The sequence below is a fragment of the Phalangium opilio genome, unplaced genomic scaffold, assembly GCF_054372755.1.
Source record: "Phalangium opilio isolate 3A_F unplaced genomic scaffold, DU_Popi_V2 ptg000101l_1, whole genome shotgun sequence".
Lineage (NCBI taxonomy): Eukaryota > Metazoa > Arthropoda > Arachnida > Opiliones > Phalangiidae > Phalangium > Phalangium opilio.
The window spans coordinates 8,854,391-8,876,391 of NW_028324204.1; the positions used below are offsets into that span (position 1 = coordinate 8,854,391).

Consider the following 22,001-nt stretch of genomic DNA (forward strand, 5'->3'; position numbering starts at 1 on the left):
CGTCACATCTGAGACCTCACAACACCGCTCCCGGATGGGCTCGAACCACCAACCTATTGGTTAACAGCCGAACGCGCTAACCATTGCGCCACGGAAGCCCAAAAGTTTTAACTCGTCAGGTATTGTGTAAAAACCTTGACTTCTTACGTCACATCTGAGACCTCACAACACCGCTCCCGGATGGGCTCGAACCACCAACCTATTGGTTAACAGCCGAACGCGCTAACCATTGCGCCACGGAAGCCCAAATGTTAAATGCTCGTCAGGTATTGTGTCAAAACCTTGACTTTTTACGTCACATCTGAGACCTCACAACACCGCTCCCGGATGGGCTCGAACCACCAACCTATTGGTTAACATCCGAACGCGCTGACCATTGAGCCACGGAAGCTCAGAAATTAAATGGTTGTCAGGTGTTGTGGAAAAACTTTGGCTTTCTACGTTACATTTGAGACCCCACAACACCTCTCCCGGATGGGCTCGAACCACCAACCTTTCGATTAACAGCTGAACGCGCTAACCATTGCGCCACGGAATCCCAAAAATTTAATGCTCGTCAGGTATTGTGTAAAAACCTTGACTTTTTACGTCACATCTGAGACCTAACAACACCGCTCCCGGATGGGCTCGAACCACCAACCTATTGGTTAACAGCCGAACGCGCTAACCATTGCGCCACGGAAGCCCAAAAGTTAAATACTCGTCAGGTATTGTGCAAAAACCTTGACTTCTTACGTCACATCTGAGACCTCACAACACCGCTCCCGGATGGGCTCGAACCACCAACCTATTGGTTAACAGCCGAACGCGCTAACCATTGCGCCACGGAAGCCCAAAAGTTAAATGCTCGTCAGGTATTGAGTAAAAACCTTGACTTTTTACGTCACATCTGAGACCTCACAACACCGCTCCCGGATGGGCTCGAACCACCAACCTATTGGTTAACAGCCGAACGCGCTAACCATTGAGCCACGGAAGCTCAGAAATTAAATGGTTGTCAGGTGTTGTGGAAAAACTTTGGCTTTCTACGTTACATTTGAGACCCCACAACACCTTTCCCGGGTGGGCTCGAACCACCAACCTTTCGATTAACAGCTGAACGCGCTAACCATTTTGCCACGGAATCCCAAAAATTAAATGCTCGTCAGGTATTGTGTAAAAACCTTGACTTTTTACGTCACATCTGAGACCTCACAACACCGCTCCCGGATGGGCTCGAACCACCAACCTATTGGTTAACAGCCGAACGCGCTAACCATTGCGCCACGGAAGCCCAAAAGTTAAATACTCGTCAGGTATTGTGTAAAAACCTTGACTTCTTACGTCACATCTGAGACCTCACAACACCGCTCCCGGATGGGCTCGAACCACCAACCTATTGGTTAACAGCCGAACGCGCTAACCATTGCGCCACGGAAGCACAAAAGTTAAATGCTCGTCAGGTATTGTGTAAAAACCTTGACTTTTTACGTCACATCTGAGACCTCACAACACCGCTCCCGGATGGGCTCGAACCACCAACCTATTGGTTAACAGCCGAACGCGCTAACCATTGCGCCACGGAAGCCCAAAAGTTAAATGCTCGTTAGGTATTGTGTAAAAACCTTGACTTTTTACGTCACATCTGAGACCTCACAACACCGCTCCCGGATGGGCTCGAACCACCAACCTATTGGTTAACAGCCGAACGCGCTAACCATTGCGCCACGGAAGCCCAAAAGTTAAATGCTCGTCAGGTATTATGTAAAAACCTTGACTTTTTTACGTCACATCTGAGACCTCACAACACCGCTCCCGGATGGGCTCGAACCACCAACCTATTGGTTAACAGCCGAACGCGCTAACCATTGAGCCACGGAAGCTCAGAAATTAAATGGTTGTCAGGTGTTGTGGAAAAACTTTGGCTTTCTACGTTACATTTGAGACCCCACAACACCTTTCCCGGGTGGGCTCGAACCACCAACCTTTCGATTAACAGCTGAACGCGCTAACCATTTTGCCATGGAATCCCAAAAATTAAATGCTCGTCAGGTATTGTGTAAAAACCTTGACTTTTTACGTCACATCTGAGACCTCACAACACCGCTCCCGGATGGGCTCGAACCACCAACCTATTGGTTAACAGCCGAACGCGCTAACCATTGCGCCACGGAAGCCCAAAAGTTAAATGCTCGTCAGGTATTATGTAAAAACCTTGACTTTTTACGTCACATCTGAGACCTCACAACACCGCTTTCGGATGGGCTCGAACCACCAACCTATTGGTTAACAGCCGAACGCGCTAACCATTGCGCCACGGAAGCCCAAAAGTTTTAACTCGTCAGGTATTGTGTAAAAACCTTGACTTCTTACGTCACATCTGAGACCTCACAACACCGCTCCCGGATGGGCTCGAACCACCAACCTATTGGTTAACAGCCGAACGCGCTAACCATTGCGCCACGGAAGCCCAAATGTTAAATGCTCGTCAGGTATTGTGTCAAAACCTTGACTTTTTACGTCACATCTGAGACCTCACAACACCGCTCCCGGATGGGCTCGAACCACCAACCTATTGGTTAACATCCGAACGCGCTGACCATTGAGCCACGGAAGCTCAGAAATTAAATGGTTGTCAGGTGTTGTGGAAAAACTTTGGCTTTCTACGTTACATTTGAGACCCCACAACACCTCTCCCGGATGGGCTCGAACCACCAACCTTTCGATTAACAGCTGAACGCGCTAACCATTGCGCCACGGAATCCCAAAAATTTAATGCTCGTCAGGTATTGTGTAAAAACCTTGACTTTTTACGTCACATCTGAGACCTAACAACACCGCTCCCGGATGGGCTCGAACCACCAACCTATTGGTTAACAGCCGAACGCGCTAACCATTGCGCCACGGAAGCCCAAAAGTTAAATACTCGTCAGGTATTGTGTAAAAACCTTGACTTCTTACGTCACATCTGAGACCTCACAACACCGCTCCCGGATGGGCTCGAACCACCAACCTATTGGTTAACAGCCGAACGCGCTAACCATTGCGCCACGGAAGCCCAAAAGTTAAATGCTCGTCAGGTATTGAGTAAAAACCTTGACTTTTTACGTCACATCTGAGACCTCACAACACCGCTCCCGGATGGGCTCGAACCACCAACCTATTGGTTAACAGCCGAACGCGCTAACCATTGAGCCACGGAAGCTCAGAAATTAAATGGTTGTCAGGTGTTGTGGAAAAACTTTGGCTTTCTACGTTACATTTGAGACCCCACAACACCTTTCCCGGGTGGGCTCGAACCACCAACCTTTCGATTAACAGCTGAACGCGCTAACCATTTTGCCACGGAATCCCAAAAATTAAATGCTCGTCAGGTATTGTGTAAAAACCTTGACTTTTTACGTCACATCTGAGACCTCACAACACCGCTCCCGGATGGGCTCGAACCACCAACCTATTGGTTAACAGCCGAACGCGCTAACCATTGCGCCACGGAAGCCCAAAAGTTAAATACTCGTCAGGTATTGTGTAAAAACCTTGACTTTTTACGTCACATCTGAGACCTCACAACACCGCTCCCGGATGGGGTCGAACCACCAACCTATTGGTTAACAGCCGAACGCGCTAACCATTGAGCCACGGAAGCTCAGAAATTAAATGGTTGTCAGGTATTGTGGAAAACCTTGACTTTTTACGTCACATCTGAGACCTCACAACACCGCTCCCGGATGGGCTCGAACCACCAATCTATTGGTTAAAAGCCGAACGTGCTAACCATTGCGCCACGGAAGCCCAAAAATTAAATGGTCGTCAGGTATTGTGGAAAAACTTTGGCTTTCTACGTTACATTTGAGATCACACAACACCGCTCACGGATGGGCTCGAACCACCAACCTATTGGTTAACAGCCGAACGCGCTAACCATTGATCCACGGAAGCTCAGAAATTAAATGGTTGTCAGGTATTGTGGAAAAACTTTGGCTTTGTATGTTACATTTGAGACCCCACAACACCTTTCCCGGATGGGCTCGAACCACCAACCTATTGCTTAACAGCCGAACGCGCTAACCATTGCGCCACGGAAGCCCAAAACCTAAATGCTCGTCAGGTATTGTGCAAAAAACTTGACTTTATACGTCACATCTGAGACCTCACAACACCGCTCCCGGATGGGCTCGAACCACCAACCTATTGGTTAACAGCCGAACGCGCTAACCATTGCGCCACGGAAGCCCAAAAGTTTTAACTCGTCAGGTATTGTGTAAAAACCTTGACTTCTTACGTCACATCTGAGACCTCACAACACCGCTCCCGGATGGGCTCGAACCACCAACCTATTGGTTAACAGCCGAACGCGCTAACCATTGCGCCACGGAAGCCCAAATGTTAAATGCTCGTCAGGTATTGTGTCAAAACCTTGACTTTTTACGTCACATCTGAGACCTCACAACACCGCTCCCGGATGGGCTCGAACCACCAACCTATTGGTTAACATCCGAACGCGCTGACCATTGAGCCACGGAAGCTCAGAAATTAAATGGTTGTCAGGTGTTGTGGAAAAACTTTGGCTTTCTACGTTACATTTGAGACCCCACAACACCTCTCCCGGATGGGCTCGAACCACCAACCTTTCGATTAACAGCTGAACGCGCTAACCATTGCGCCACGGAATCCCAAAAATTTAATGCTCGTCAGGTATTGTGTAAAAACCTTGACTTTTTACGTCACATCTGAGACCTAACAACACCGCTCCCGGATGGGCTCGAACCACCAACCTATTGGTTAACAGCCGAACGCGCTAACCATTGCGCCACGGAAGCCCAAAAGTTAAATACTCGTCAGGTATTGTGCAAAAACCTTGACTTCTTACGTCACATCTGAGACCTCACAACACCGCTCCCGGATGGGCTCGAACCACCAACCTATTGGTTAACAGCCGAACGCGCTAACCATTGCGCCACGGAAGCCCAAAAGTTAAATGCTCGTCAGGTATTGAGTAAAAACCTTGACTTTTTACGTCACATCTGAGACCTCACAACACCGCTCCCGGATGGGCTCGAACCACCAACCTATTGGTTAACAGCCGAACGCGCTAACCATTGAGCCACGGAAGCTCAGAAATTAAATGGTTGTCAGGTGTTGTGGAAAAACTTTGGCTTTCTACGTTACATTTGAGACCCCACAACACCTTTCCCGGGTGGGCTCGAACCACCAACCTTTCGATTAACAGCTGAACGCGCTAACCATTTTGCCACGGAATCCCAAAAATTAAATGCTCGTCAGGTATTGTGTAAAAACCTTGACTTTTTACGTCACATCTGAGACCTCACAACACCGCTCCCGGATGGGCTCGAACCACCAACCTATTGGTTAACAGCCGAACGCGCTAACCATTGCGCCACGGAAGCCCAAAAGTTAAATACTCGTCAGGTATTGTGTAAAAACCTTGACTTCTTACGTCAAATCTGAGACCTCACAACACCGCTCCCGGATGGGCTCGAACCACCAACCTATTGGTTAACAGCCGAACGCGCTAACCATTGCGCCACGGAAGCACAAAAGTTAAATGCTCGTCAGGTATTGTGTAAAAACCTTGACTTTTTACGTCACATCTGAGACCTCACAACACCGCTCCCGGATGGGCTCGAACCACCAACCTATTGGTTAACAGCCGAACGCGCTAACCATTGCGCCACGGAAGCCCAAAAGTTAAATGCTCGTTAGGTATTGTGTAAAAACCTTGACTTTTTACGTCACATCTGAGACCTCACAACACCGCTCCCGGATGGGCTCGAACCACCAACCTATTGGTTAACAGCCGAACGCGCTAACCATTGCGCCACGGAAGCCCAAAAGTTAAATGCTCGTCAGGTATTATGTAAAAACCTTGACTTTTTTACGTCACATCTGAGACCTCACAACACCGCTCCCGGATGGGCTCGAACCACCAACCTATTGGTTAACAGCCGAACGCGCTAACCATTGAGCCACGGAAGCTCAGAAATTAAATGGTTGTCAGGTGTTGTGGAAAAACTTTGGCTTTCTACGTTACATTTGAGACCCCACAACACCTTTCCCGGGTGGGCTCGAACCACCAACCTTTCGATTAACAGCTGAACGCGCTAACCATTTTGCCATGGAATCCCAAAAATTAAATGCTCGTCAGGTATTGTGTAAAAACCTTGACTTTTTACGTCACATCTGAGACCTCACAACACCGCTCCCGGATGGGCTCGAACCACCAACCTATTGGTTAACAGCCGAACGCGCTAACCATTGCGCCACGGAAGCCCAAAAGTTAAATACTCGTCAGGTATTGTGTAAAAACCTTGACTTCTTACGTCACATCTGAGACCTCACAACACCGCTCCCGGATGGGCTCGAACCACCAACCTATTGGTTAACAGCCGAACGCGCTAACCATTGCGCCACGGAAGCACAAAAGTTAAATGCTCGTCAGGTATTGTGTAAAAACCTTGACTTTTTACGTCACATCTGAGACCTCACAACACCGCTCCCGGATGGGCTCGAACCACCAACCTATTGGTTAACAGCCGAACGCGCTAACCATTGCGCCACGGAAGCCCAAAACTTAAATGCTCGTTAGGTATTGTGTAAAAACCTTGACTTTTTACGTCACATCTGAGACCTCACAACACCGCTCCCGGATGGGCTCGAACCACCAACCTATTGGTTAACAGCCGAACGCGCTAACCATTGCGCCACGGAAGCCCAAAAGTTAAATGCTCGTCAGGTATTATGTAAAAACCTTGACTTTTTACGTCACATCTGAGACCTCACAACACCGCTCCCGGATGGGGTCGAACCACCAACCTATTGGTTAACAGCCGAACGCGCTAACTATTGCGCCACGGAAGCCCAAAAATTAAATGGTCGTCAGGTATTGTGGAAAAACTTTGGCTTTCTACGTTACATTTGAGATCACACAACACCGCTCCCGGATGGGCTCGAACCACCAACCTATTGGTTAACAGCCGAACGCGCTAACCATTGATCCACGGAAGCTCAGAAATTAAATGGTTGTCAGGTATTGTGGAAAAACTTTGGCTTTCTACGTTACATTTGAGACCCCACAACACCTTTCCCGGGTGGGCTCGAACCACCAACCTTTCGATTAACAGCCGAACGCGCTAACCATTGCGCCACGGAAGCCCAAAAGTTAAATGCTCGTCAGGTATTGTGTAAAAACCTTGACTTTTTACGTCAAATCTGAGACCTCACAACACCGCTCCCGGATGGGCTCGAACCACCAACCTATTGGTTAACAGCCGAACGCGCTAACCATTGCGCCACGGAAGCCCAAAAGTTAAATGCTCGTCAGGTATTGTGTAAAAACCTTGACTTTTTACGTCAAATCTGAGACCTCACAACACCGCTCCCGGATGGGGTCGAACCACCAACCTATTGGTTCACAGCCGAACGCGCTAACCATTGCGCCACGGAAGCCCAAAAGTTAAATACTCGTCAGGTATTGTGTAAAAACCTTGACTTCTTACGTCACATCTGAGACCTCACAACACCGCTCCCGGATGGGCTCGAACCACCAACCTATTGGTTAACAGCCGAACGCGCTAACCATTGCGCCACGGAAGCACAAAAGTTAAATGCTCGTCAGGTATTGTGTAAAAACCTTGACTTTTTACGTCACATCTGAGACCTCACAACACCGCTCCCGGATTGGCTCGAACCACCAACCTATTGGTTAACAGCCGAACGCGCTAACCATTGCGCCACGGAAGCCCAAAAGTTAAATGCTCGTTAGGTATTGTGTAAAAACCTTGACTTTTTACGTCACATCTGAGACCTCACAACACCGCTCCCGGATGGGCTCGAACTACCAACCTTTTGGTTAACAGCCGAACGCGCTAACCATTGCGCCACGGAAGCCCAAAAGTTAAATGCTCGTCAGGTATTATGTAAAAACCTTGACTTTTTACGTCACATCTGAGACCTCACAACACCGCTCCCGGATGGGCTCGAACCACCAACCTATTGGTTAACAGCCGAACGCGCTAACCATTGCGCCACGGAAGCACAAAAGTTAAATGCTCGTCTGGTATTATGTAAAAACCTTGACTTTTTACGTCACATCTGAGACCTCACAACACCGCTCCCGGATGGGCTCGAACCACCAACCTATTGGGTAACAGCTGAACGCGCTAACCATTGCGCCACGGAAGCCCAAAAGTTAAATGCTCGTCAGGTATTGTGTAAAAACCTTGACTTTTTACGTCAAATCTGAGACCTCACAACACCGCTCCCGGATGGGCTCGAACCACCAACCTATTGGTTAACAGCCGAACGCGCTAACCATTGCGCCACGGAAGCACAAAAGTTAAATGCTCGTCAGGTATTGTGTAAAAACCTTGACTTTTTACGTCACATCTGAGACCTCACAACACCGCTCCCGGATGGGCTCGAACCACCAACCTATTGGTTAACAGCCGAACGCGCTAACCATTGCGCCACGGAAGCCCAAAAGTTAAATGCTCGTTAGGTATTGTGTAAAAACCTTGACTTTTTACGTCACATCTGAGACCTCACAACACCGCTCCCGGATGGGCTCGAACCACCAACCTATTAGTTAACAGCCGAACGCGCTAACCATTGCGCCACGGAAGCCCAAAAGTTAAAGGCTCGTCAGGTATTATGTAAAAACCTTGACTTTTTACGTCACATCTGAGACCTCACAACACCGCTCCCGGATGGGGTCGAACCACCAACCTATTGGTTAACAGCCGAACGCGCTAACTATTGCGCCACGGAAGCCCAAAAATTAAATGGTCGTCAGGTATTGTGGAAAAACTTTGGCTTTCTACGTTACATTTGAGATCACACAACACCGCTCCCGGATGGGCTCGAACCACCAACCTATTGGTTAACAGCCGAACGCGCTAACTATTGATCCACGGAAGCTCAGAAATTAAATGGTTGTCAGGTATTGTGGAAAAACTTTGGCTTTCTACGTTACATTTGAGACCCCACAACACCTTTCCCGGGTGGGCTCGAACCACCAACCTTTCGATTAACAGCCGAACGCGCTAACCATTGCGCCACGGAAGCCCAAAAGTTAAATGCTCGTCAGGTATTGTGTAAAAACCTTGACTTTTTACGTCAAATCTGAGACCTCACAACACCGCTCCCGGATGGGGTCGAACCACCAACCTATTGGTTCACAGCCGAACGCGCTAACCATTGCGCCACGGAAGCACAAAAGTTAAATGCTCGTCAGGTATTGTGTAAAAACCTTGACTTTTTACGTCACATCTGAGACCTCACAACACCGCTCCCGGATGGGCTCGAACCACCAACCTATTGGTTAACAGCCGAACGCGCTAACCATTGCGCCACGGAAGCCCAAAAGTTAAATGCTCGTTAGGTATTGTGTAAAAACCTTGACTTTTTACGTCACATCTGAGACCTCACAACACCGCTCCCGGATGGGCTCGAACCACCAACCTTTCGGTTAACAGCCGATCGCGCTAACCATTGCGCCACGGAAGCCCAAAAGTTAAATACTCGTCAGGTATTGTGTAAAAACCTTGACTTCTTACGTCACATCTGAGACCTCACAACACCGCTCCCGGATGGGCTCGAACCACCAACCTATTGGTTAACAGCCGAACGCGCTAACCATTGCGCCACGGAAGCCCAAAAGTTAAATGCTCGTTAGGTATTGTGTAAAAACCTTGACTTTTTACGTCACATCTGAGACCTCACAACACCGCTCCCGGATGGGCTCGAACCACCAACCTATTGGTTAACAGCCGAACGCGCTAACCATTGCGCCACGGAAGCACAAATTTAAATGCTCGTCAGGTATTGTGTAAAAACCTTGACTTTTTACGTCACATCTGAGACCTCACAACACCGCTCCCGGATGGGCTCGAACCACCAACCTATTGGTTAACAGCCGAACGCGCTAACCATTGCGCCACGGAAGCCCAAAAGTTAAATGCTCGTCAGGTATTATGTAAAAACCTTGACTTTTTACGTCACATCTGAGACCTCACAACACCGCTCCCGGATGGGGTCGAACCACCAACCTATTGGTTAACAGCCGAACGCGCTAACTATTGCGCCACGGAAGCCCAAAAATTAAATGGTCGTCAGGTATTGTGGAAAAACTTTGGCTTTCTACGTTACATTTGAGACCCCACAACACCTTTCCCGGGTGGGCTCGAACCACCAACCTTTCGATTAACAGCCGAACGCGCTAACCATTGCGCCACGGAAGCCCAAAAGTTAAATGCTCGTCAGGTATTGTGTAAAAACCTTGACTTTTTACGTCAAATCTTAGACCTCACAACACCGCTCCTGGATGGGCTCGAACCACCAACCTATTGGTTAACAGCCGAACGCGCTAACCATTGCGCCACGGAAGCCAAAAAGTTAAATGCTCGTTAGGTATTGTGTTAAAATCTTGACTTTTTACGTCACATCTGAGACCTCACAACACCGCTCCCGGATGAACTCGAACCACCAACCTTTCGGTTAACAGCCGAACGCGCTAACCATTGCGCCACGGAAGCCCAAAAGTTAAATACTCGTCAGGTATTGTGTAAAAACCTTGACTTCTTACGTCACATCTGAGACCTCACAACACCGCTCCCGGATGGGCTCGAACCACCAACCTATTGGTTAACAGCCGAACGCGCTAACCATTGCGCCACGGAAGCCCAAAAGTTAAATGCTCGTTAGGTATTGTGTAAAAACCTTGACTTTTTACGTCACATCTGAGACCTCACAACACCGCTCCCGGATGGGCTCGAACCACCAACCTATTGGTTAACAGCCGAACGCGCTAACCATTGCGCCACGGAAGCCCAAAAGTTAAATGCTCGTCAGGTATTGTGTAAAAACCTTGACTTTTTACGTCAAATCTGAGACCTCACAACACCGCTCCCGGATGGGGTCGAACCACCAACCTATTGGTTCACAGCCGAACGCGCTAACCATTGCGCCACGGAAGCACAAAAGTTAAATGCTCGTCAGGTATTGTGTAAAAACCTTGACTTTTTACGTCACATCTGAGACCTCACAACACCGCTCCCGGATGGGCTCGAACCACCAACCTATAGGTTAACAGCCGAACGCGCTAACCATTGCGCCACGGAAGCCCAAAAGTTAAATGCTCGTTAGGTATTGTGTAAAAACCTTGACTTTTTACGTCACATCTGAGACCTCACAACACCGCTCCCGGATGGGCTCGAACCACCAACCTTTCGAGTAACAGCCGAACGCGCTAACCATTGCGCCACGGAAGCCCAAAAGTTAAATACTCGTCAGGTATTGTGTAAAAACCTTGACTTCTTACGTCACATCTGAGACCTCACAACACCGCTCCCGGATGGGCTCGAACCACCAACCTATTGGTTAACAGCCGAACGCGCTAACCATTGCGCCACGGAAGCACAAAAGTTAAATGCTCGTCAGGTATTGTGTAAAAACCTTGACTTTTTACGTCACAACTGAGACCTCACAACACCGCTCCCGGATGGGCTCGAACCACCAACCTATTGGTTAACAGCCGAACGCGCTAACCATTGCGCCACGGAAGCCCAAAAGTTAAATGCTCGTTAGGTATTGTGTAAAAACCTTGACTTTTTACGTCACATCTGAGACCTCACAACACCGCTCCCGGATGGGCTCGAACCACCAACCTATTGGTTAACAGCCGAACGCGCTAACCATTGCGCCACGGAAGCCCAAAAGTTAAATGCTCGTCAGGTATTATGTAAAAACCTTGACTTTTTACGTCACATCTGAGACCTCACAACACCGCTCCCGGATGGGGTCGAACCACCAACCTATTGGTTAACAGCCGAACGCGCTAACTATTGCGCCACGGAAGCCCAAAAATTAAATGGTCGTCAGGTATTGTGGAAAAACTTTGGCTTTCTACGTTACATTTGAGATCACACAACACCGCTCCCGGATGGGCTCGAACCACCAACCTATTGGTTAACAGCCGAACGCGCTAACCATTGATCCACGGAAGCTCAGAAATTAAATAGTTGTCAGGTATTGTGGAAAAACTTTGGCTTTCTACGTTACATTTGAGACCCCACAACACCTTTCCCGGGTGGGCTCGAACCACCAACCTTTCGATTAAGAGCCGAACGCGCTAACCATTGCGCCACGGAAGCCCAAAAGTTAAATGCTCGTCAGGTATTGTGTAAAAACCTTGACTTTTTACGTCAAATCTGAGACCTCACAACACCGCTCCCGGATGGGGTCGAACCACCAACCTATTGGTTCACTGCCGAACGCGCTAACCATTGCGCCACGGAAGCACAAAAGTTAAATGCTCGTCAGGTATTGTGTAAAAACCTTGACTTTTTACGTCACATCTGAGACCTCACAACACCGCTCCCGGATGGGCTCGAACCACCAACCTATTGGTTAACAGCCGAACGCGCTAACCATTGCGCCACGGAAGCCCAAAAGTTAAATGCTCGTTAGGTATTGTGTAAAAACCTTGACTTTTTACGTCACATCTGAGACCTCACAACACCGCTCCCGGATGGGCTCGAACCACCAACCTTTCGGTTAACAGCCGAACGCGCTAACCATTGCGCCACGGAAGCCCAAAAGTTAAATACTCGTCAGGTATTGTGTAAAAACCTTGACTTCTTACGTCACATCTGAGACCTCACAACACCGCTCCCGGATGGGCTCGAACCACCAACCTATTGGTTAACAGCCGAACGCGCTAACCATTGCGCCACCGAAGCACAAAAGTTAAATGCTCGTCAGGTATTGTGTAAAAACCTTGACTTTTTACGTCACATCTGAGACCTCACAACACCGCTCCCGGATGGGCTCGAACCACCAACCTATTGGTTAACAGCCGAACGCGCTAACCATTGCGCCACGGAAGCCCAAAAGTTAAATGCTCGTTAGGTATTGTGTAAAAACCTTGACTTTTTACGTCACATCTGAGACCTCACAACACCGCTCCCGGATGGGCTCGAACCACCAACCTATTGGTTAACAGCCGAACGCGCTAACCATTGCGCCACGGAAGCCCAAAAGTTAAATGCTCGTCAGGTATTATGTAAAAACCTTGACTTTTTACGTCACATCTGAGACCTCACAACACCGCTCCCGAATGGGGTCGAACCACCAACCTATTGGTTAACAGCCGAACGCGCTAACTATTGCGCCACGGAAGCCCAAAAATTAAATGGTCGTCAGGTATTGTGGAAAAACTTTGGCTTTCTACGTTACATTTGAGATCACACAACACCGCTCCCGGATGGGCTCGAACCACCAACCTATTGGTTAACAGCCGAACGCGCTAACCATTGATCCACGGAAGCTCAGAAATTAAATGGTTGTCAGGTATTGTGGAAAAACTTTGGCTTTCTACGTTACATTTGAGACGCCACAACACCTTTCCCGGGTGGGCTCGAACCACCAACCTTTCGATTAACAGCTGAACGCGCTAACCATTATGCCACGGAAGCCCAAAAATTAAATGCTCGTCAGGTATTGTGTAAAAACCTTGACTTTTTACGTCACATCTGAGACCTCACAACACCGCTCCCGGATGGGCTCGAACCACCAACCTATTGGTTAACAGCCGAACGCGCTAACCATTGCGCCACGGAAGCCCAAAAGTTAAATGCTCGTCAGGTATTGTGTAAAAACCTTGACTTTTTACGTCAAATCTGAGACCTCACAACACCGCTCCCGGATGGGGTCGAACCACCAACCTATTGGTTCACAGCCAAACGCGCTAACCATTGCACCACGGAAGCCCAAAAATTAAATGGTCGTCATTTATTGTGCAAAAACTTTGGCTTTCTACGTTACATTTGAGATCCCACAACACCGCTCCCGGATGGGCTCGAACCACCAACCTATTGGTTAACAGCCGAACGTGCTAACCATTGCGCCACGGAAGCCCAAAAATTAAATGGTCGTCAGGTATTGTGGAAAAACTTTGGCTTTCTACGTTACATTTGAGATCACACAACACCGCTCCCGGGTGGGCTCGAACCACCAACCTATTGGTTAACAGCCGAACGCGCTAACCATTGCGCCACGGAAGCCAAGAAATTAAAAGGTTGTCAGGTATTGTGGAAAAGTTTTGACTTTTCACGCTACGTCTGAGACCCCACAACACCTCTCTCGGGTGGGCTCGAACCACCAACCTTTTGAATAACAGCTGAGCGCGCTAACCATTGCGCCACGGAAGCCCAAAAATTAAATGTTCGTCAGGTATTGTGGAAAAACTCTGACATTTTACGTTACATCTGAGACGTCACAACACCGCTCCAGGGAGGGCTCAAACAACCAGTCTTCTGAATTGCAGCTGAATTGCAGCTGAACGCGCTAACCATTGCGCCACGGAAGCCCATAAATTAAATGGTCGTCAGGTATTGTGGAAAAACCTTGACTTTTTACGTTACATCTGAGACCTCACAACACCGCTCCCAGATGGGCTCGAACCACCAACCTTTCAGTCGGTTAACAGCCGAACGCGCTAACCATTGCGCCACGGAAGCCCAAATATTAAATGGTCGTCAGGTATTGTGGAAAAACCTTGACTTCTTACGTCACATCTGAGACCTCACAACACCGCTCCCGGGTGGGCTCGAACCTTCAACCTATTGTATAACAGTTGAGCGCGCTAACCATTGCGCCACGGAAGCCCAAAAATAAAATGTTCGTCAGGTATTGTGGAAAAACCTTGATTTTACTTCACATCTGAGACGTCACAACACCGCTTCCGGATGGGCTCGAACCACCAACCTATTGGTTAACAGCCGAACGCGCTAAACATTGAGCCACGGAAGCTCAGAAATTAAATCGTTGTCAGGTATTGTGGAAAAACCTTGATTTTTTACGTCACATCTGAGACGTCACAACACCGCTCCTGGATTGGCTCGAACCACCAACCTATTTGTTAACAGCCAAACGCGCTAACCATTGAGCCACGGAAGCTCAGAAATTAAATGTTTGTCAGGTATTGTGGAAAGGTTATGACTTTTTACGTTACATCTGAGACCCTACAACACCTCTCCCGGGTGGGCTCGAACCACCAACCTTTCGGTTAACAGCCGAACGCGCTAACCATTGAGCCACGGAAGCTCAGAAATTAAATGGTTGTCACGTAATGTGTAAAAGTTTTGACTTTTTGCGCTACATCTGAGACCACACAACACCTCTCCCGGTTGGGCTCGAACCAACAATCTTTCGATTAACAGCTGAACGCGCTAACCATTGCGCCACGGAAGCCCAAAAATGAAATGGTCGTCAGGTATTGTGGAAAAACTTTTACTTTCTACGTTACATTTGAGACCCCACAACACCGCTCCTGGGTGGGCCGAACGCGCTAACCATTGAGCCACAGAAGCTCAGAAATTAAATGGTTGTCACGTATTGTGGAAATGTTTTGACTTTTTACGCTACATCTGAGACCCCACAACACCTCTCCCGGGTGGGCTCGAACCACCAAATTTTCGATTAACAGCTGAAAGCGCTAACCAATTGCGCCACGGACGCCCAAAAATTAAATGTTCGTCAGGTATTTTGGAAAAACTAACATTTTACGTTACATCTGAGACGTCACAACACCGCTCCCGGGTGGGCTCAAACCACCAGTCTTTTGAATAGCAGCTGAACTTGCTAACCATTGCGCCACGGAAGCCCAAAAATTAAATGGTCGTCAGGTATTGTGGAAAAACCTTGACTTTTGACGTCGTCTTGAGACGTCACAACACCGCTCCCGGATGGGCTCGAACCACCAACCTATTTGTTAACAGCCGAACGCGCTAACCATTGAGCCACGGAAGCTCTGAAATTAAATGGTTGTCAAGTATTGTGGAAAAGTTTTGACTTTTTACGCTACATCTGAGACCACACAACACCTCTCCCGGATGGGCTCGAACCACCAACCTTTCGATTAACAGCTGAACGCGCTAACCAATTGCGCCACGGACGCCCAAAAATTAAATGTTCGTCAGGTATTTTGGAAAAACTCTAACATTTTACGTTACATCTGAGACGTCACAACACCGCTCCCGGGTGGGCTCAAACCACCAGTCTTTTGAATAGCAGCTGAACGCGCTAACCATTGCGCCACGGAAGCCCAAAAATTAATTGGTCGTCAGGTATTGTGGAAAAACCTTGACTTTTTACGTCACATCTGAGACCTCACAACACCGCTCCCGGATGGGGTCGAACCACCAACCTATTGGTTAACAGCCGAACGCGCTAACTATTGCGCCACGGAAGCCCAAAAATTAAATGGTCGTCAGGTATTGTGGAAAAACTTTGGCTTTCTACGTTACATTTGAGATCACACAACACCGCTCCCGGATGGGCTCGAACCACCAACCTATTGGTTAACAGCCGAACGCGCTAACCATTGATCCACGGAAGCTCAGAAATTAAATGGTTGTCAGGTATTGTGGAAAAACTTTGGCTTTCTACGTTACATTTGAGACCCCACAACACCTTTCCCGGGTGGGCTTGAACCACCAACCTTTCGATTAACAGCTGAACGCGCTAACCATTATGCCACGGAAGCCCAAAAATTAAATGCTCGTCAGGTATTGTGTAAAAACCTTGACTTTTTACGTCACATCTGAGACCTCACAACACCGCTCCCGGATGGGCTCGAACCACCAACCTATTGGTTAACAGCCGAACGCGCTAACCATTGCGCCACGGAAGCCCAAAAGTTAAATGCTCGTCAGGTATTGTGTAAAAACCTTGACTTTTTACGTCAAATCTGAGACCTCACAACACCGCTCCCGGATGGGGTCGAACCACCAACCTATTGGTTCACAGCCGAACGCGCTAACCATTGCACCACGGAAGCCCAAAAATTAAATGGTCGTCATTTATTGTGCAAAAACTTTGGCTTTCTACGTTACATTTGAGATCCCACAACACCGCTCCCGGATGGGCTCGAACCACCAACCTATTGGTTAACAGCCGAACGTGCTAACCATTGCGCCACGGAAGCCCAAAAATTAAATGGTCGTCAGGTATTGTGGAAAAACTTTGGCTTTCTACGTTACATTTGAGATCACACAACACCGCTCCCGGGTGGGCTCGAACCACCAACCTATTGGTTAACAGCCGAACGCGCTAACCATTGCGCCACGGAAGCCCAAAAATTAAATGTTCGTCAGGTATTGTGGAAAAACTCTGATATTTTACGTTACATCTGAGACGTCACAACACCGCTCCCGGGAGGGCTCAACGATTTTGAAAATGTTATTAAAAATCAAGGTACATTTTTAATTATTGTTCAATCGAGATGAAATCACTTTCAATGAGTGTTTTATAGGGAATTAAGCTGAATTCGGTCAAACATTTCTCCAGAAAAAAATGCATTCAAAAAAGTACCGAAAAAATCGCATGTTTTTCTTCTTCAAGATACAAAATCCGTGACAACGATTTCTTATTGAAAAATTTAATTTTAACAGTTTTTTGATTGAATATCGTTACATTTGCTTGAATTAAAGCAAAAAGTATAAAAATAATGGTTTCAGTGAACATATTTGAAAATAGTGAAGAAATACTCAAAGTAAGCTTCTTTGGCCGTGAAACGTCGATTTTGAAAATGTTATTAAAAATCGAGGTAAATTTTTAATTATTGTTCAATCGAGATGAAATCACTTTCAATGAGTGTTTTATAGGGAATTAAGCTGAATTCGGTCAAACATTTCTCCAGAAAAAAATGCATTCAAAAGTGTACCGAAAAAATCGCATGTTTTTTTTCTTCAAGATGCAAAATCCGTGACAACGATTTCTTATTTAAAATTGAATTTTAACAGTTTGTTGAATGAATATCGTTACATTTGCTTGAATTAACGCAAAAATTACAAAAATAATGGTTTCAGTGGTTATATTTGAAAACAGTGAACAAATACTCAAAATGTTTTCCTTAGGCCGAGTTACGTCGATTTTGAAAATGTTATTAAAAATCGAGGTACATTTTTATTTATTGTTCAATCGAGATGAAATCACTTTCAATGAGTGTTTTATAGGGAATTAAGCTGAATACGGTCAAAAATTTCTCCAGAAAAAAATTCATTCAAAAAAGTACCGAAAAAATCGCAGGTTTTTCTTCTTCAAGACACAAAATCCGTGAATACGATTTCTTACTGAAAATTGAATTTTAACAGTTTTTTGAATGAATATCGTTACATTGCTTGAATTAAAGCAAAAAGTATAAAAATAATGGTTTCAGTGGTTATATTTGAAAATTGTGAAGAAATACTCAAAGTATGCTTCTTTGGCCGTGAAACGTCGATTTTGAAAATGTTATTAAAAATCGGGGTAAATTTTTAATTATTGTTCAATCGAGATGAAATCACTTTCAATGAGTGTTTTATAGGCAATTAAGCTGAATTCGGTCAAACATTTCTCCAGAAAAAAATGCATTCAAAAGTGTACCGAAAAAATCGCATGTTTTTTTTCTTCAAGATACAAAATCCGTGACAACGATTTCTTATTTAAAATTGAATTTTAACAGTTTGTTGAATGAATATCGTTACATTTGCTTGAATTAACGCAAAAATTACAAAAATAATGGTTTCAGTGGTTATATTTGAAAACAGTGAACAAATACTCAAAATGTTTTTCTTAGGCCGAGTTACGTCGATTTTGAAAATGTTATTAAAAATCGAGGTACATTTTTATTTATTGTTCAATCGAGATGAAATCACTTTCAATGAGTGTTTTATAGGGAATTAAGCTGAATTCGGTCAAAAATTTCTCCAGAAAAAAATACATTCAAAAAAGTACCGAAAAAATCGCATGTTTTTCTTCTTCAAGATACAAAATCCGTGACAACGATTTCTTATTGAAAAATTTAATTTTAACAGTTTTTTGATTGAATATCGTTACATTTGCTTGAATTAAAGCAAAAAGTATAAAAATAATGGTTTCAGTGAACATATTTGAAAATAGTGAAGAAATACTCAAAGTAAGCTTCTTTGGCCGTGAAACGTCGATTTTGAAAATGTTATTAAAAATCGAGGTAAATTTTTAATTATTGTTCAATCGAGATGAAATCACTTTCAATGAGTGTTTTATAGGGAATTAAGCTGAATTCGGTCAAACATTTCTCCAGAAAAAAATGCATTCAAAAGTGTACCGAAAAAATCGCATGTTTTTTTTCTTCAAGATGCAAAATCCGTGACAATGATTTCTTATTTAAAATTGAATTTTAACAGTTTGTTGAATGAATATCGTTACATTTGCTTGAATTAACGCAAAAATAATGGTTTCAGTGGTTATATTTGAAAACAGTGAACAAATACTCAAAATGTTTTCCTTAGGCCGAGTTACGTCGATTTTGAAAATGTTATTAAAAATCGAGGAACATTTTTATTTATTGTTCAATCGAGATGAAATCACTTTCAATGAGTGTTTTATAGGGAATTAAGCTGAATTCGGTCAAAAATTTCCCCATAAAAAAATTCATTCAAAAAAGTACCGAAAAAATCGCAGGTTTTTCTTCTTCAAGACACAAAATCCGTGAATACGATTTCTTACTGAAAATTGAATTTTAACAGTTTTTTGAATGAATATCGTTACATTGCTTGAATTAAAGCAAAAAGTATAAAAATAATGGTTTCAGTGGTTATATTTGAAAATTGTGAAGAAATACTCAAAATATGCTTCTTTGGCCGTGAAACGTCGATTTTGAAAATGTTATTAAAAATCGAGGTACATTTTTATTTATTGTTCAATCGAGATGAAATCACTTTCAATGAGTGTTTTATAGGGAATTAAGCTGAATTCGGTCAAAAATTTCTCCAGAAAAAAATTCATTCAAAAAAGTACCGAAAAAATTGCAGGTTTTTCTTCTTCAAGACACAAAATCCGTGAATACGATTTCTTATTGAAAATTGAATTTTAACAGTTTTTTGAATGAATATCGTTACATTGCTTGAATTAAAGCAAAAAGTATAAAAATAATGGTTTCAATGAATATATTTGAAAATAGTGAAGAAATACTCAAAGTATGCTTCTTTGGCCGTGAAACGTCGATTTAGAAAATGTTATTAAAAATCGAGGTAAATTTTTAATTATTGTTCAATCGAGATGAAATCACTTTCAATGAGTGTTTTATAGGCAATTAAGCTGAATTCGGTCAAACATTTCTCCAGAAAAAAATGCATTCAAAAGTGTACCGAAAAAATCGCATGTTTTTTTTCTTCAAGATACAAAATCCGTGACAACGATTTCTTATTTAAAATTGAATTTTAACAGTTTGTTGAATGAATATCGTTACATTTGCTTGAATTAACGCAAAAATTACAAAAATAATGGTTTCAGTGGTTATATTTGAAAACAGTGAACAAATACTCAAAATGTTTTTCTTAGGCCGAGTTACGTCGATTTTGAAAATGTTATTAAAAATCGAGGTACATTTTTATTTATTGTTCAATCGAGATGAAATCACTTTCAATGAGTGTTTTATAGGGAATTAAGCTGAATTCGGTCAAAAATTTCTCCTGAAAAAAATGCATTCAAAAAAGTACCGAAAAAATCGCATGTTTTTCTTCTTCAAGATACAAAATCCGTGACAACGATTTCTTATTTAAAAATTTAATTTTAACAGATTTTTGATTGAATATCGTTACATTTGCTTGAATTAAAGCAAAAAGTATAAAAATAATGGTTTCAGTGAACATATTTGAAAATAGTGAAGAAATACTCAAAGTAATCTTCTTTGGCCGTGAAACGTCGATTTTGAAAATGTTATTAAAAATCGAGGTAAATTTTTAATTATTGTTCAATCGAGATGAAATCACTTTCAATGAGTGTTTTATAGGGAATTAAGCTGAATTCGGTCAAACATTTCTCCAGAAAAAAATGCATTCAAAAAAGTACCGAAAAAATCGCATGTTTTTCTTCTTCAAGATACAAAATCCGTGACAACGATTTCTTATTTAAAATTGAATTTCAACAGTTTGTTGAATGAATATCGTTACATTTGCTTGAATTAACGCAAAAATTACAAAAATAATGGTTTCAGTGGTTATATTTGAAAACAGTGAACAAATACTCAAAATGTTTTTCTTAGGCCGAGTTACGTCGATTTTGAAAATGTAATTAAAAATCGAGGTATATTTTTATTTATTGTTCAATCGAGATGAAATCACTTTTATTGAGTGTTTTATAGGGAATTAAGCTGAATTCGGTCAAAAATTTCTACAGAAAAAAATGCATTCAAAAAAGTACCGAAAAAATCGCATGTTTTTTTTCTTCAAGATTCAAAATCCGTGACAACGATTTCTTATTTAAAATTGAATTTTAACAGTTTGTTGAATGAATATCGTTACATTTGCTTGCATTAAAGCAAAAAGTATAAAAATAATGGTTTCAGTGGTTATTTTTGAAAATAGTGAAGAAATACTCAAAATATGCTTCTTTGGCCGTGAAACGTCGATTTTGAAAATGTTATTAAAAATCGAGGTACATTTTTATTTATTGTTCAATCGAGATGAAATCACTTTTAATGAGTGTTTTATAGGGAATTAAGCTGAATTCGGTCAAAAATTTCTCCTGAAAAAAATGCATTCAAAAAAGTACCGAAAAAATCGCATGTTTTTCTTCTTCAAGATACAAAATCCGTGACAACGATTTCTTATTGAAAAATTTAATTTTAACAGTTTTTTGATTGAATATCGTTACATTTGCTTGAATTAAAGCAAAAAGTATAAAAATAATGGTTTCAGTGAACATATTTGAAAATAGTGAAGAAATACTCAAAGTAAGCTTCTTTGGCCGTGAAACGTCGATTTTGAAAATGTTATTAAAAATCGAGGTAAATTTTTAATTATTGTTCAATCGAGATGAAATCACTTTCAATGAGTGTTTTATAGGGAATTAAGCTGAATTCGGTCAAACATTTCTCCAGAAAAAAATGCATTCAAAAAAGTACCGAAAAAATCGCATGTTTTTCTTTTTCAAGATACAAAATCCGTGACAACGATTTCTTATTTAAAATTGAATTTTAA

At 43.9% G+C, this 22,001-nt stretch overlaps 6 non-coding genes across 6 annotated transcripts; all 6 read right to left on the minus strand.

The window, feature by feature from the left end:
• Positions 1–7,373: 7,373 nt before the first annotated feature.
• TRNAH-GUG (transfer RNA histidin (anticodon GUG)) lies at positions 7,374–7,446 on the minus strand. The gene has a single exon. It is a non-coding gene; the product is annotated as a tRNA-His (tRNA).
• Positions 7,447–9,137: 1,691 nt separating this feature from the next.
• Positions 9,138–9,210, minus strand: TRNAH-GUG (transfer RNA histidin (anticodon GUG)). The gene has a single exon. It is a non-coding gene; the product is annotated as a tRNA-His (tRNA).
• Positions 9,211–10,900: 1,690 nt separating this feature from the next.
• TRNAH-GUG (transfer RNA histidin (anticodon GUG)) lies at positions 10,901–10,973 on the minus strand. Its single transcript has one exon. It is a non-coding gene; the product is annotated as a tRNA-His (tRNA).
• A 1,103-nt stretch (positions 10,974–12,076) lies between these two features.
• Positions 12,077–12,149, minus strand: TRNAK-CUU (transfer RNA lysine (anticodon CUU)). Its single transcript has one exon. It is a non-coding gene; the product is annotated as a tRNA-Lys (tRNA).
• Positions 12,150–13,693: 1,544 nt separating this feature from the next.
• Positions 13,694–13,766, minus strand: TRNAH-GUG (transfer RNA histidin (anticodon GUG)). The gene has a single exon. It is a non-coding gene; the product is annotated as a tRNA-His (tRNA).
• A 2,998-nt stretch (positions 13,767–16,764) lies between these two features.
• TRNAH-GUG (transfer RNA histidin (anticodon GUG)) lies at positions 16,765–16,837 on the minus strand. Its single transcript has one exon. It is a non-coding gene; the product is annotated as a tRNA-His (tRNA).
• Positions 16,838–22,001: the final 5,164 nt, after the last annotated feature.